This window comes from Dasypus novemcinctus, chromosome 12, assembly GCF_030445035.2.
Source record: "Dasypus novemcinctus isolate mDasNov1 chromosome 12, mDasNov1.1.hap2, whole genome shotgun sequence".
In the NCBI taxonomy this organism is placed as follows: Eukaryota; Metazoa; Chordata; class Mammalia; order Cingulata; family Dasypodidae; genus Dasypus; species Dasypus novemcinctus.
Window position 1 is genome coordinate 11,807,959 of NC_080684.1, and position 16,527 is coordinate 11,824,485.

The following is a 16,527-nucleotide window of genomic DNA, read 5'->3' on the forward strand; positions in this document are numbered from 1 at the left end:
GAGCCGCCCAGAGTGAAAGAAAATGCAGCCTGCCCAGGAATGGCGCCGCACACATGGAGAGCTGACACACCAAGATGACACAATGAAAAGAAACACAGATTCCTATGCTGCTGATGACAACAGAAGCAGACAAAGAATATGCAACAAACAGACACAGAGAACAGACAACCGAGAACAGACAACCGGGGTGGGGGGTGGGAAGGGGAGAGAAATAAATAAATAAATAAATAAATAAATAAATAAATAAATAAATCTTAAAAAAAAAAGTGTGAGATTAAGACATTGCAAGATAAACAAAACCTGAGGGAGTTCATCACCACTGGGTCAACCTTACATGAGATACTAAAGAGAGTTCTGCCGGTTGAAGAAAAAGGACAATAGACAATAGGTCAAAGTCACATGAAGAAATAAAGATCTCCAGTGAAAGTAACAACATGGGTAAATAAAAATGCTAATAGTATTGTATTTTTGGTCTGTAACTCCACTTTTCACTTCCCACAGGATCTAAAAGACAAATGCATAAAATATAATGATAGAGAGATTGCAGGAAGATGACAGAGTAGGTAGTTCAAGGTCTTAGTTCTTCTACCATAACAACTATTAAACAGGCAAGAGCTGTCTGAAACAACTATTTTGAAACTCCACAGGTCAGAAGAACACTGTACAGCATCCAGGGAAGAGTGGGATAGAGAGAGATAAATTATGTTAAAGAACAGTAAATTGCTCTCTCCACACAGCAGCTACTGCTGCCTATCTCCCACTCTTGTGGCAGGCCACCATGTGGTTCAGGCCCTGGCTAACTCACTGGTAAGAGAAAGGGACACAACTGATTACTGATAACAGCTTTGGATTAGTGACTTTGGATTGCTGAGGGCCATGCTCTGAAGGCAGCCATTGTTTCAGTCCCACCTGCTACCCCAAACAGAGTCCCCACCACAGGGGACTTAAAGATGCTCTGCTTCCTCAGGGCTTTGGGGGAGAGTGAGTTGAAGAGCTGCATTTGCTGGGGTGGCCGGGAAAGTTCAGCTTTGGAGAACCATATAAAAGCTTCTTGGCACCCTCCTGATCCCCTCCCCAAGGTACATTGGAGCCATCTGATCCTGGGTCCATGGCCTATTTCAGCTGAGTAAATCTGACTTAAGAAAGTCCTCTCTGGTATGCCCCTCCTCCCAGAATTTTCCCTCCAGGCAAAAGCAACCTAAGACAATGAAAGGAGTGTAAGAAACTAGAGAGGCAGACAATTTCCGGCAATGGCTTGCTGACTTGAAACATCCAGGAGAGTGTGATCGTCTTCTGGGAAACAGAGGGGACAACCAAAACTCTTATAAATAGGGGAACTCCAAAATATATAACAAGCAAATCCCAGGACAAGACACAGGACCAAAAAGGGAACACCCTGCATGCTGCATTTGCCTTGGCAGACCTTCTTGACAGGAAGACTAGCTCAAGAAAATCTGTGTCTTATCACCACCTGGTTACAAAACCAAGAAACAGACATCTCAGGGAATAAATCCCAGAGTTAAGATTTTAAAATATTAAAATGTACAGTGGGCAACAAAAGAGTACAAGATAAACAAGGAAACAGGAAATTATGGTCCATCCTAGGAAGAGAATAAAAAAACAGAAAACTCCAATGAAGAAGTAGAGAATGGAGACAACCAAAGAAAGCTTTTGAGAAAATTATCTTAAAAATGCTCAAGATGATGAAGGACAATACAGAGAAAGAACTAAAGGAAATCAAGGAAGCAATGAATGAGCAATATGAAAAGCTTAGTAAAGAGACAGAAATTTTAAAAAGGAACCAAACAGGACTACTAGAATTGAAGAACACAATAATTATAACTAAAATGACAAATGTCCAGGAGGCTTTCAAGAGCAGATTGAAGCTGGCAGCAGAAAGAATCAGTGAACTCAAAGGTAATTGAAATGAGTCAGATTGAGGAGCAGGGAAAAAAAGTAAATATTAAAAGAGAAAATAGTCTAAGACATGTCTTGGACACCATCGAACACACCAATATACATGTTATGGAGGTCTTAGAGGGAGAAGAAAGAGAAAGAGAGATGAAAAGGTATATTCAAAGAAATAATGACAGAGAACTTCCCAAATTTGGCAAAAGACATACCTGTGCACATCCAAGAAGCCCAGGGAACATCAAACAGGATAAACTTGGGGAAAAAAGATGCCCATCATATATTGATCACTCAATCAAATACAAAGGGCGAAGAGAGAGTTCTGAATGCCTCAAGAGAAAAGCAACATGTAATGGGTGGAGGAGTCCCAATAAGATTGAGTGCCAATTTCTCATCAGAAATGAGGGAGGCAAGAAGGCAGTGGGTTAAAATACTTAAAGTGCTGAAAGAAAACAACTGCCAGCCATGACATTTATGTCAAAGGTGTCTCTCTCACAAATAAGGGAGCAATTAGGACATTCTCAAATAAACAAATGCTGAAGGAATTCATGACCACAAGATCTGTTTTTCCAGCAATGCTAAGGAGATTTCTTCAGACTGAAAGGAAAGGACACTAGACAGTGGTTCAAAGCAGCATAAAGAAATAAAGACCAGCAGTAAAGGTAATCATTTGGGTAATTATAAATGCCACTATTATTGCAGTGTATTGTTTGATATGTAACTCTACTTCTAATGTCCTACAGGTGCTAAAATACAAATGTATAAAATGCAATGATAAATCTATGTTTTGAGGCATGCAATGCATAAAGGTATTATGGGTAACAAGTACAAAAAAAGGGAGGGGGGCCTAAGAGTATCAGGAAGTATATATATATATATGCTATTGAAGTTAAGTTGATAGCAAACCAAATATGATTGCTCTGTATTTAGGATGTTAAATTTTAACCCTAAAATCTTGTAACCACAAGAAAATAGATGAAAAAAAGAAATCCAGATAGAAAAGAGAAGCCAAAAAGAAAAAAAGTTACAAGGCATGCAAAGGCTAGATAGCAAAATACAGAAGAAAGTCCTACATTATCAGCAGTGACCTTAAATGCAAATGGATTAAACTCTCCAGTCAAAAGGCAGAGATTGACAGAATGGACAAAAAAGCATGAGCCAACTATATGTTGTGGACAAGAGACTCACCTTGAATCAAAAATACAAGTAGGATGAAAGTGATGGGGTGGCTATAAAATATTGGATAAAATAGGCTTTAAATAAAAAACAGTTAAAAAAGACAAAGATGGTCTTTACATACTGATAAAGGGCACAAAAAAATTCAACAAGAATATAATCACATTTATAAATATATATCCACTTAACAGCAGGGCCCAAAAATATATGTAGCAAATATCAACAGTTTTGAAGGGAGAAATTGATGGTTCTGCACTAATAGTAGGAGATTTAATATACTACTTTCAATAATACATAGAATATCTAGTCAGAAGATCAATAAGAAAATATAAGACTGAATGATTCTTTAAATCAACTAGACTTAACTGGCAAATACAGAACAATACATCCAACAAAAGCAGAATACACATTTTTTTCCATGCACATGGATAATTCTCTAGGATAGACTATATATCAGAAAAAAAGTCTAAATAAATTTAAAAAATAATGAAATCATACAATGTATATTCTCTTACCACCAAGGAATGAAGCTATAAATGAATAACAGAGGGAGAATGGAAAATACATAAATATGTGTAAATTTAACAATATACTCTTAAATAAACAATGCGTTAAAGAGGAAATTGGAAGCAAAATTAAGAAACATACTGAGGTGAAAGAAAATGAAAATACAACATATCAAAACTTGCAGGATGCAGCAAAGACAGTGATGAGAGGGAACTCTATAACTCTAAATGTTTATATAGAAAAGAATAAAGGTCTTCAGATATCTAACCTCAAAACTGAAGAACTGAAAAAAGAAGAGCAAACTAAGCCCAAAGCAATCAGAAGGAGGGAAATAACAAAGATTAGAGTGCAGATAAATGAAATAGTTAACAAAAAAAACAGAATCAACAAAACCAAAAATTGGTTCATTGTAAGATCAATAATATTGACAAACCTTTAGCTAGACTGACAAACTTAAAAAGAGGATGATACAATAATTAAACTTAGAAATTAGAAGAATATTACTGCCTACCTCATTGAAATAAAAAGGACTGTAAGTGTATACTGTGATCAATTGTATGCCAATAAATTAGATAACATAGATGAAATGGACAAAATTCTCAGAAACACACAAACTACCTACATTGACTCAAGAAGAAATAGAAGAATTCAATAAACAAATTACTAATAAAGAGATTGAATCAGTAATCAAAAACTTCCCACTAAAGAAAAGCCAAGATCAAGTAGTTTCATAGGAATTCTACAAAACACTCCAGGAAGACATAACTCCTATTCTGCTAAAACTGTTCTAAAACATTGAACAGGAGGGAACACTCTCTAACCCATTCTATGAGGCCAACATCATCCTTACACCAAAGCCAGATAAAGATACAACAAGAAAAGAAAACTACAGACAAATGTCTCTTAAGAATATACATGCAAAAAATCTCAACAAAAGACTAGCAAACTGAATCCAACAGTTTATTAAAAGAATTATATACCAAGATCAAGTGGAATTTATACCTGGCATGCAAGGTAGGTTTAACACAAGAAAATGAATTAATGTAATATACCACATCAACTAAATGGAGGGAAAAAAACACATGAGCATCCCAGATGCAGAAAAGGCATTTGACAAAATACAGCATTACTTCTTGATAAAAATCATTTAGAATACTAGGGAAATGATACTTCCTCAACATGGTAAAGGGCATACATGAAAGCTCACAGCTACCATCCTACTTTATGGTAAAAGGCTGAAAAATTTCCCTCCAAGATTAGGAATAAGATGAGAATACCTACTGTCACACCTGTTACTCAACATTGTATTGGAAGCACTTATCAGAACATCTGGGCAAGAAAAAGAAATAAAAAATCATCCAATTGGAAAAGAAGAAGCAACATTTTCACTATTTGCAGGTGATATGGTCCTATATACAGAAAACCCTAAAAAATCCACAACAAAACTCCTAGAGCTAATAAATGAATTAAAAGCAGTAATGTTTCTATAAATAAGCAATGAATAATCAGAAGAAGAAAGCAAGAAAAAAATTCCACTCACAATTACAAACAAAAGTATCAAATATCTAGGAATAAATCTAGCCAAGAATGTAAAGGACTTGTAGATAGAAAACTAACACAACATTGCTAAAAGAAAGTGAAGAAGACCTAAATAAATGGAAGGGCATTCCATGTTCCTAGACTGGAAAACAGATACCAGTCCTACACAAAGCAATTTATAGATTCAATCCAATCGCAATAAAAATACCAACAACCTTCTTTGCACAAGTGGAAAAGCCAATCATCATATTTATATGGAATGGTAAGGGGCTCTGAATAGCTAAAGCCATCTTTAAAAAGAAGAACGAATTTGGAGACTCACACTCCCTGATCTTAAAACTTATTAGAAAGTCATAGTAATCAAAACAGCATGGTACTGCCACAAAGTTTGACGTAGAGACCAATGGAATAGAACTGAGAGCTCAGAAATCAACCTTCAAACCCTCACATTTATGGACAATTAATTTCTGACAAGGTGGCAAAGACTACTAGTCCCTTCAACAAATGGTCCTGGGTAATTTGGATCTCCACTTGTGAAAGAAAGGGGAGGGAGGGCAGGGTGAGAGAGAGAGAGAGAGGACATCACACCTTATACAAAATTCAACTCAGAATGAATCAAAGACCTAAAATAAGAGCCAGAACTATCAAAGTTCTAGAGGAAAACATAGGGCAGCATTTTCAGGACCTTGTGTTAGGCAATGGTTGCTTAGATTTTATACCCAAAGAACAAGCAACAAAAGAAAGAAAAACAGATAAATAGGACTCCTTCAAATTTTAAAACTTTTTCCTCAAAAGAATTTATCATGAAAGTAAAACAACAACCTACAAAATGGAAGAAAAAAAAATTGAAAACCACCTAACCAATAAAGTTTTTATGTCCAGAATGTATAAAGGAATCTTTCCACTTAGCAACAAAAGCAAACAACCTGATTAAGAAATGGGCAAAAGTCTTGCATAGATGTCTCTCCAAAGAAGATATATAAATAGCCAGAAAGCAAATGAAAAGACGCTCAACACCATTTGCCATAAGAGAAAAACAAAGCAAAACCACATTTCACACCCATTAGAATGGCTGCTATTTTTTAAAGAAGGAAAACAAGTTTTGGAGAGGATGTGCAGAAATAGAAACACTCATTCATTGCTGGTGTCAATGTAAAATGGTGCAGTTACTATGGAAGGCAGTTTGGTGGTTCCTCAGAAAGCTAAGTATAGAACTACCATATGACCCTGCAGTTCCACTACTGGGTATATTCCCCAAAGAATTGAAAGCAGGTGCTCAAACAGATATTTGCACATTGATGTTCATAGTGGCATTATTCAGATTTGCCAAAAGATGGAAGCAACCCAAGTGTCCATCAGCTGATGAATGGATAAATAAAATGTGGTATATACATACAATGGAATATTATTCAGCTACCCTGATACATGCTACAACATGGATAAAACTTGAGGACATCATGTTGAGTGAAATAAGCCAGACACAAAAGGACAAATATTGTATGAGCTCACTGATTTGAAACAATTAGAATAAGCAAGCTCATAGAATCAGAATTCAGATTATAGGTTACCAGGGGACGAGTTGAAGATAGGGAATGGGAATTTAAGGCTTAAAATGTACAGGTCCCTATGTGAAATGATGGAATTGTTTTGGTAATGGATGGTGGTGATGGTAGCACAACATTGTGAATGCAATCAACAGCACTGAAACATATACCTGAATATGATTAAAGGGGGAAATGTTAGAGTGTGTGTATGGTAACAGAATAATTTTTTTTTAAATCCGTGGAACCACACTACACAAACAGTGAACCCTATGTTAAACCCAGGACTTTGATTAATATTATAATTAAAAAGGTGTGCTATCATCAATTGTATCAAATGTTCCATACCGTGCAAGGTGCTGGTGGTGGAGTGGTATATGGAAATCCTATATTTTGTGCATGATTGTTCTGTAAACCCATAACTACTAACAAAGAAAAAAATGTAATGATGAATCAGTAATTTTGGATTCATAATGCATAAACGTAATTTGTGACAAAAATCACATAAATTTAGGGGGACAGAGGGTCATAGGAACATTGAATCTTTATATTATTGAAGTAACGTTGGCATAAAAGCAAACAAGATTGTTATAGATTAAGGAAGCTAAATTTTAGCCTCATCATAACTGCAAAGAAAATATCACAGAATTTGTGCAAACTCATAGAAACAGTAAGTAGAGGATAGGTTTCCAGAGAGGGAGGGCAGGAGAAATAGGGGAAGTTAATGCATAATGGGTGTAGGACTTCTGTCTGGGGAGATGGGAAAGTTTTAGTAATGGAATACGGTTAAGGTACTGCTACAATTCGAATGTGATTAATCCTACTATATGTTATGTTGTGGGAGTGGTTAAAATGAAAAAGTTTATCTTTTATATATGTTCCCACAATTTACATAAAAAAAGAAAGTAACAGAGACAATGACAAATAAAAGCAGTATGTGAGCTGGATGGAATCTAGCAGGGGAAGAGAAAACGCCCAGAGGGACATTATTGGGATATATGAAAAAAATTGTAACATAGACTGTAAGCTTTATATCAATGTCAATTTTCTCGAGCTTGAAAGCTGCACTTGAGGTGACTGCATAAGTGAATATCCTTTTTCATAGGAAATGTACATGGCAGCGTGAAGTATTCAAGTAGTATAAGGTATACAGCTAACACTCAGGTGTTGAGAAAATGTATTGATAAATAGACTTACACACATAGAGATAGATGATAGAAAAGTGAATGACAGATCAAATGTGGCAAAATGTCAATGTTGGTGGATTGGGTAATGGGGGATAGGGGTAGGTTGGTGTCTTCCATATGGGGTTTGTATTGTTTTGTCACTCTCCTGTAAGTATGAAAATATTTCAAAATAAAATGTTCAAGAAAAAAGACAACAACAAAAAGAACTGCTGATAGTAGCAGAGAGGGAGCAGTTGCAGATTTAGGGGAGAGAAGGGAGCAAAGATGGGACCTGGGAAGCAGTGATTGGACTGTCTCAGGCAGAAAAAGAGATATCTACGCCATAAAATGTGGGTTGCAGTTCAAATAAAGATGTCAGTGTGGTGGCAGGACGTTGACGTTATTTCGGTTTCAGGAACGTCTGTTACATACGGTCACGAGGATATCTTCTGAGGAGGAAGGTGAGGTGTGGGGTAAGAGGAGTCTGGCATTAAGAAGGTGTGAAGAGTCTGCTTGCACAGCTAGAGTGGGAGGTAATTGAGGAAACCTGACCGGAGGGCCAGGAATGACTGACAAGACTCCTACTGTTGGAGAACAGGAGTCTGTAGTGGCAGCAGCCTCCTTTTTGAGTCAATTTCTCCAACAGGACCCAGCTGCCTAGTAGAAAAGCTACTGAAGGGAAAATAAAAGATCCCTAAGATTATAGCCCTTAATGGAAATTGCATAGCTTTTCCCAGCCTTTCAGGCTTCTTTAAATATAGGAATACTGAAGTTTCCAAAGGGTACCCAAGATTTCTCCTATTTCTAGAAAATATCTCTATTAGCTTATTGAGGGCAGAGATTATATCATTTGGACATTGTACTCAAAAGACCAAATGCATAATAGACTTTATTTTATTTTATTTTTTATTTTTATTTATTTCTCTCCCCTTCCCCCCCCCCACCCAGGTTGTCTGTTCTCTGTGTCTATTTGCTGCATCTTCTTTGTCCGCTTCTGTTGTTGTCAGCGGCACCTTTGTCCGCTTCTGTCAGCAGCACGGGAATCTGTGTTTCTCTTTGTTGCGTCTTGTTGTGTCAGCTCTCCGTGTGTGCGGCACCGTCCCTGGGCAGGCTGCACTTTCTTTCGCACTGGGCGGCTCTCCTTACGGGGCGCACTCCTTGCGCGTGGGGCTCCCCTACGTGGGGGACACCCCTGCGTAGCAGAGCACTCCTTGTGCGCATCAGCACTGCACATGGGCCAGCTCCACACGGGTCAAGGAGGCCCGGGGTTTGAACTGCGGACCTCCCATGTGGTAGACGGACACCCCACCCACTGGGCCGAGTCCGCCCATAATAGACTTTAATAAAATGTTTATTGAATCAATGCTAAGTGGATGCATTTCTTCAATCCACTGTAAAAAATGAAACTCTATCTCTTTGTCCTAAAGAAATTAGCATAAAGTCAAAGGAAAATAGATTACTTGCTGACTGACAAATAGCATGTGTAAAGGCAAAAATGTGCTTTTAACTTTTACTTTTCCATGAGAATATATGTTTAAAAAGAGACCCATATATATATACTAAAAGGAGATCATTGCATTTAATTAATGTATCAGGTGAGCAATAAAAAGAGGCAGCCATTAAACGAAGGAGAATTGACCTCAGAAAATAGGGCAAGTACAAATACAAATTTCACAGCATTAGTTGATAGTGCATGGACTTAATCATGAAAGCAGAAATAGCAATAATAATAATAAATGCTCTTCTGGGGTGTTTATTATGTTCCGGGCTTAGCATTTGGATGAATTCTCTAATTTAGTCTTCACAACAACCCTATGAGATAGGCACTGTAGCAGTTTGACATGGTTATGAATTCCAAAAATAAATACTGGATTATGTTTGTAATCTGGTCTGTACCTGGGCATGATTGAGTTATGATTGGGGCTTTGATTGGGCCATGTCATTAGGGCATTGAGTCCCTGGCCCTTGGCAAGTGAGGATTCACAAATAAAAGACATAGTAAAGAACAGAGTTGAGGGTTTTTGATGTTGGAGTTTTGATGTTGGAGTTTGATGCTGAAGTCTTAACCTGGAGCCCTGGGAATTAAACTCACAGAGGAAAGAGAAGCAAGCCCCAGGAAGAGAGGAACTGAGCCCAGGAAGAAGCAAGCCCTGGGAAGAGAGGAACCCTTAACCCAGAGAGAAGCAAGACCCTGGAAAAGAGGAACCCAGGAAGCCTGAACCCTGGCAGACGTCAGCAGCCATCTTACTCCAACATGTGAAAATAGACTTTGGTGAGGGAAGTAACTTAGGCTTTATGACGTAGTATCTGTAAGCTCCTACCCCAAATAAATACCCTTTATAAAAACCAACCAATTTCTGGTATTTTGCCTTAGCACCCCTTTGGCTGACTAATAACAGGCATTCTTACCCTGTTTTTGTAGAACAGCTGCTCAGAGAGGTTCAATGCCTTGTTCAAGATTATAGATCTTCTAAGTGGCAGAGCTAATGCAAAACCAGTTCTCTCTGCTTCCAGAGCCCATACTTGTTACCTCCCTGACTTCCTTTCCTGTCCTACCCCTGCATTTGTTAAGTGCAGAAACTGGGGTCCAGGGGATAAAGTGAGTTGTCTGTGTTCAAGCTGTTAACGATAGAATTGTAAACTGAACCCAGGTCTCTTCAGACCCAGTCCAGCAATCTCTTATCCATTCTTGAAAGCCATAAGTGCTGATGCACAGATTTCTAGCATTTGAAAGTTGGCACAATTCTGATTCATGGCTCAATGAATGAAATCACTCCTAGTTAAGTGACTGGATCTATTTTCTGTCTAATTACCTTTGACTGATTGGTGGGGGTGGCATATTCATAAGGAAAGTCAACTGGCAAGGTACTCCCAAGCTGGATACTTCCTAAATTACATTACTCTTTGACTCATCCTGGACTGATGAGTGAAGTGTGAGAGCCCCTGAGAGACTTAACTAGTCCATGGGGTTTAGGGCGAACAGAGTCTAGATATGTGACTCTCACCTAGAGCGATCCAGAGATGGGGGGATGACTGCAGTTGCCCTTGTCTGTTAGGTGAAGAGAGAGAAGGAAGGAGAGGGAGTGGCCAGCTTCACTTCCAGAATTTGGCAGAACCAGGATGCATGAGTTCTGGTGGACTAAATGAATGTCCCAGAAGTAAGTCAAGCTCTAGCCTAAGAGAGCTGTCTGATGGGGAAGGGGACCCAGCAGAAAAAAGACTAGGTGGGCTCTACCTCCAGGACAGAATTCTGAAAAGTTGAAAAGTGCCCTGAAAGGTTAGCTAGGGAGTGAAGTTAGCTAGGGAATGGTGCAGTGTGGATGGTCCCCAGACCCTGGGGTAGGAGTCTCTGAGGCAGCCACAAAAGAACCCCCATCATAGGAAGGGCAGCACTTGGAACAGGAAGCTGCCCTACAGGAGACACCAGAAGCCAAACAGCAGCAGCGGCCACTGGTGCCAGCCCTTTCCTTCCTCCTGACCTCTGATTTACTTCCTGACTGACTGTCTCTGAACTCAGCCTATTCAGTAAACTGGCTTAGTAATAACAGTCTGAGCAGCCGCTTAACTGCCCTTCTTATCCCCAAAACGGCAGTTCAATGCTGTCAAGCATATTTTTCCAAAAAATACTACTTCCTTGCTCAAGCCCAGTGTTTACCTGTTCCCTTCCAATTAAGACTAAATTCTTTAGGATTCATGTAAGGGGTCCAATCATCCTTTCTGACTTACCAACATTGAGTGTTTTGAGTAGTTTTGTTCTGCTATGGAGGGAAAAAAATTCAATGGATCTCTAAGAAAACATTTGATTTCCCCCAAATTCTGTGGTCCACATAGTGCCACTGACATTTAAAAAAAAGTTATAATTTATGATATTTTCCTTCAATTGTTTGGAATTTGCTCTGAAAAAAAAAAAAGAAAATGTTAATGTTATCCTCAAAATAGACATTTTCTTTGGAAATTCTTAGAGAATTTTGGATCCTTGAGAATAAATCCATGGACCACAGTTTGAGAAATATTATACATATTTCTAATGTCACAATAGCCACGTACTTTCATTTTTCCAAACTTGACCTGTATGTCACAGCTCTCTGCCTTCTAACAGTCTCTCAATCTGAAATGCTTCTGTACCCCCAATTCAAAATCTAACCTACCCCTTAAAGCTCAGCTCAAATAGCACCTCTTCTTAAAATTGCTATCTGATTCCACCAGGTCAGTTATATTTTTTGACCTTCGTCTATATATTTTTTTACCCTTTTCTGTATTCCTTTGTTTTTTATCTTATTCCATTCTGTTTTACATTATAGTTAGCCATGTAACAAGGGTGTGAGACAAAACCCCAAAGTATACATCCACTATAAATTTGTGACCCATCAAAGAATAAAAGTTAGGGACTTCTGCCACAAGAACTTACCTGGAAAAAAAGGGACTGAGATGCAAGAAAAAGTCCAGGACAAACAAACTTCCTGAAGACCACTGAGGAGCGAAGTCTTGAAATGTACCCAAGCGGGCAGCATGGAGGTACTGGGGGTCCATTCTTGGGCACAAGCAGAGGTTTGCCATGGATGGAACCTTCAGGCTCAAAGTGAGCAATACCAACTCCCAACAATTGGGTTTAGGAGCTCAGGTGAAGAGCTTTTTAAAATTGTGCTCAAGAAAGTGTTTGTTTGTTTTTTAACTCTCTAGAGCACCGTATGTAAGGAATGAAACTTGGGAGCCTGATAAGAATTGTTTCTTCAGCAGGAGAAAGGCTATTTCTTACCTCAGCAAGAGAAAGGATTGATGAGCATGAGACTATGAGCATGATCTCAAGGAGACGACAATCTCTGAGTCACGATGAAGTAAGCCCATCTGAGTGGAGGGACAGGCAAGCAGTGTGTGGGGTCTGTGTGTACTCTAAGGAAATGGAATCAACAGGAAGCCTGGCAGTGAGGTTGTGAAGTGTCCATATGAGGGGCCTTGGATGAAGGAGAAGAATTACAAAAAATCCACTGTGGTTTCAGGGGTGTACACTAAAATTCATAGGAAATGTGTAAACCACTCTGCTAGGAGAAATCTGGGTTTGGGTTTCAGCTACATCCCATTCCCATATGTCAGGACAGGAGGAACGGCATATAAAGGGTTGTAGTTAGACACTTAATAAATTAACAAATCATTATCATCCTGTGATCTCTTTGCCTGTTCTTGCGAAACAGAATATCTGGCACTTCTCACTGTATCCTTAATTTTCCATGTAGTGTAGACATCTGTATTTTTATCTGCCAAACGTGCCTGTATTAGTCAGCCATAGGGGTGCTGATGCAAAATACCAGATATCTGTTGGCTTTTATAAAGGGTGTTTATTTGGGGTAGAAGCTTACAGTTACCAGGCCATAAGGCACAAGTTACCTTTCTCAACAAAGTTTGTTGCCACGTGTTGGAGCAAGATGGCTGCCTATGTCTGCATGGGCTCAGGCTTCCTGGGTTCCTCTCTTCCTGGGGCTTGCCTCTCTCTAGGCTCAGCTGCTCTGGTATCGCCACAAGGCCAGCTCTAGACTATTAGGCAAAAGGGCTTGTTTCTCTTCCCAGGGCTTTCTTTTTCTGCGGCGTGGTTTCTCTGTAAGTCCCCACCCACCAAGGGATGGGGACTCAACATCCTACTGACATGGCCCAATCAACCCCTTACTCATTATTTAATCAAGTAAAAGTAAAACCTCTGAATCCAATACACTCTAATACACCCAGAGAAAAAGACCAATTTATAAACATAAGCCAATATTTCTTTTTGGAATTCATCAATAGTATCAAACTGCTGCAATGCCCTTTCCCCCCTTCTTATGGTAAATTCAGCTCCCTTCTTCTGGGACACCAGTGCTTCCTTGCTCTATTTGACACTAGGGAAGCTGCTAGGCACAGGGGCAGGAGCCAGCCTCGGCACTCAAAGAGTCCCATCATTTCAGCAATGCAGACTGGGTGTGAAGGTTGACACAAGTCAAACTAGCTAATCAGTATTGCTCCATATAGAAGAGTTATACACAGAAGCAGGAGAGAGAAACCCTGTCTTTCCTTGGAGTCATGAAGCCATTACAATTATATTCTTGGAGCTGCTAGCAGCCATATTTTCTGTTGCGGAGAAAGAAGGAAGAAGGAATGAATGAAAGCAGACAAGCTTAGATGTACGTGCTTGTTTGTGTGTATGAGGTGGGCACGGGAGGGAGACAGAGAGAAAGACCATGAAAACAAGTTGAAATAGGAAAGTGCTAATTTGCATATTTTTTGTTCACTTTTTTTAAGGAAGGTACAGAGAGATTGAACCTAGAATTTCATACTTGTGAGGCAAGCACTCAACCACTGAGCTATACCCGCTCCCCTGTTCACGTTTGTATTAGCATCTTCATGCTGCTTAAACAGAAATTATTTTCTTAAATCAAAAGAAAACGTTATCTAGGCCTAGAACTGTAGGGTGCCTAAGAGTTACCTCCTGGGAGCCTCCATGTTGCTCAAATGTGGCCACTCTTTAAACAAAACTCAGCATGTAAATGCATTACCTTCCTCCCAATGTGGGACATGACTCCCAGGAATGAGCCTCCCTAGCACCAAGGGATTACTACCAAGCACCAGCTGGTGATTTAACTAGAAAAAGACCTTGAATAAAAGGGCCAACTCAGACCAGCAGAATATCTCAGCCTACATGTAGGATCAGGCTAAAAAACTGTTTTTTTGACCTTGAATAAAAGGGGGAAATGGAAAGGACAAATGAGTTTACATGGCTATGAGTCTCCAAAAAAGAGTCAGGAGGTCATCAGAGGGGTCATGCTTACACATGCCTCAGCAGGACCCAGAGACAGCCAAAGTACACACAACCCCATATACTGATTCTCTTGAGGGCTACAGAGACCCACAGGTTCTGTGGTTATAGCAGATGGCTCTGGAGTTCAGTGCCATGTCAGTTGGCCCTACTTCGGAGTTTGTGTTCCTGAGTGTGATGGAGTTGGACTCAGATGTGACCTTTCCTCACTCTTCTTCCTTCCTCCACAGCTGGTGGCAGCAGAGCCCTTCTGTCTGTGCCCTCGTCCTCCGCATCTCCTTCCTGCTCCCTGTGTGTCACCGGAGCCACACCATTCACCAAATACAACCAGGCAGAATCTTCCCTTCCCAAGGGTGACTGTGGCCTCCCCAGGCACCACTCGGAAGGACCCGGGAGACAGTGGTGCTCTGGGTGCAATGGGGCCACAAAGGCAAAGGAAATATGGTAGATCTGCTGGCACAGGATGCCTACATTTTTTGAGGCTGCCAGGGAGGAAATAATTCTGACCAGTTATTGTAGATTCTGTGGAATATAACTGTCAACACAGTGGAATAATTAAACCCAATATTACTGCACTCATTGGAAATGATATGGTAATCCATCTACCTGCATTGTTTGAGGAAGCAGAGAAAAATATTCGAAAATGAAAAGATCTAGAAGGCTGGATAAAAGGATTATCATATCTGACAGACCTCATGTCATATTTGATTTTTGTCAGGCAGCTGATGGTATCCAGGAGCAAAAGAGATAAGAACAAGCCAGAAAAAAATGTGGTACCACAAAAAAGGGAATTGATTCCGTTTATTCTTCCAAAGCCACTCTGAGAAGACTAAGGATATACTATCTTGTTTCTGACTTTTACGGTTTCTTTGAGGTATTCAAAGTTCTGTCAAACAAGTACAAACCTATATACCCCATTTTAGAAATAGACATTGAGTGTGAATCACAAAAACTCAAGGGTTAGGTGGAAAAGATTAAACCAATGGTGGAAAGAAAGAGGTTTTTTGTTTTTTTTCCTATTTGAGGCCCTACATGGATCACCAAAGAAAATCTTGGTGGAAGGTGCAAATGCAGCACTGCTAGATATTGCCTTTGGGACTTATCAGTTTGCAACGTCTTCAACTTGTAATGTTGGAGATGTTTGTACTGGTCTGGGAATGCCCCCTCAAAATGGGGAGAAGTGTTTGGAATTATAAAAGCTTATAGAAGTCAAATTCGTAATGGTGTCTTCCCTAGAGAAGAAGATAATGAAATTGGAGCATTATTACAAACAAGAGGTAGAGCATTTGATGTAACTACTCAAAAGAAAAGAAGATGCTGCTGATTGGACCTCATTTTGCTCAAATATGCTCACAGCATCAATGGATTTACTGCATTGGCACTTACCAAATTGGATATTTTGGACATGTTTTTACAGAAATAAAAGTTGGAGTTGCTTATAAGTTGGATGGTGAACTCATACCTTATTTTCCAGCAAGCCAAGAATTCTTAACTGAAGTTCAATATATATCTCTCCCAGGATGGAACACAGACATACCAAATGCAAGGTCATTTAAAGAACTCCCTGTTAATTCACAAAATTATGTTTGATTTACTGAAGATGAGCCTCAAATACCATTTAAGTGGATTGGCATAAATAAATGCAAAGAGTCTATGATTCATCTCTTCTAAGAATTTCTAGTAACACCGAAAACACACTAGGAAAGGAGAGAAAACAGACTTTCTAACATTTCGTTTATGATCTGCAAATTCAAGAATAAAACAATGAAGTGAGTTTTGAACCCTCAAAAAAAAAATGTGACTTTTCTATACATACCTCTTCTGTCACTTTTACTGAACCTGTGGTTGGCACTGGGGTTGGTGTATACTCAGGGGACCTGAATCTCTGAACTGTCCATGTGATAGC

The 16,527-nt window shown here is 39.3% G+C and overlaps 1 pseudogene; it reads left to right on the top strand.

Moving 5' to 3' along the window:
* Positions 1-1,700: 1,700 nt before the first annotated feature.
* Positions 1,701-16,292, top strand: LOC101419981 (adenylosuccinate synthetase isozyme 2-like; annotated as a pseudogene).
* Positions 16,293-16,527: the final 235 nt, after the last annotated feature.